The sequence below is a fragment of the Chrysoperla carnea genome (assembly GCF_905475395.1).
Source record: "Chrysoperla carnea chromosome X unlocalized genomic scaffold, inChrCarn1.1 SUPER_X_unloc_138, whole genome shotgun sequence".
In the NCBI taxonomy this organism is placed as follows: Eukaryota; Metazoa; Arthropoda; class Insecta; order Neuroptera; family Chrysopidae; genus Chrysoperla; species Chrysoperla carnea.
This window is the reverse complement of record NW_025408087.1, coordinates 4,125-5,000: the sequence shown is the minus strand read 5'-3', so window position 1 is coordinate 5,000 and position 876 is coordinate 4,125.

The following is an 876-nucleotide window of genomic DNA, read 5'->3' as shown; positions in this document are numbered from 1 at the left end:
AATAAACACTTTTTGTTTCCATCTTATCAATATTGATTATAATCGCTAACAATTATTATAATGATTTTAATTGTTTTTACTTATAATCGCTACCATTGATTATACTAAAAAATGCAATCGCAATTGACAAAAATTGTTAATAATTATAATTATAATATGTTTAGTAGGCAACCTTTAAAGCAATTTATGCATAACAGGTTGCTAGCCAAATATAAACTTAATGAAGTATTATGATGGACACTTACATTCGGAATTCATATATTTAAAGAAATAATTTTGATTATTCAGATTCTATTAATATTAGCTATTGTAAATAATATTAATCAAATGAAAAGTTTTTAAATTGTTAGGATGTATTTAGCAAGTTATGCTTTCCATACATAAAATAAAAATATATTATGTATAAATAATATTAGTGCTTGTAAAAGGATTAAGATTAATAAAACTAGATATATACTCTTAATACAATAAAAAGTAATAATTTAAAAGAATGTAAAAATATTTATTTAGCTGATAAATTTAAAATGGATAATAAATTTTAAATTTTTATTAACTCTTATTTATTATATAATATTTATTTGTAATCCTTATGCAAAATAATATATGACTTGAACAACGTACATGGGGGCGTGTATACAATTAATAAATTTAGGTAGAGAAATATATTTTGAATCAATAATTTATAAGTTCACAACAGAATAGTCAGATTTTTATTGTCTATTAAATATTTTTTAGCGAATAACTATTATGTATTACTAGAATATAATAATAATTTTTTTTTTTTTTTTTTTTTTTATGTTACTTGAATGGTGTATACGTTTACACGGTGAATGTAAAATCAATTAATCAATTTATATAGAAAAATATATTATGAAT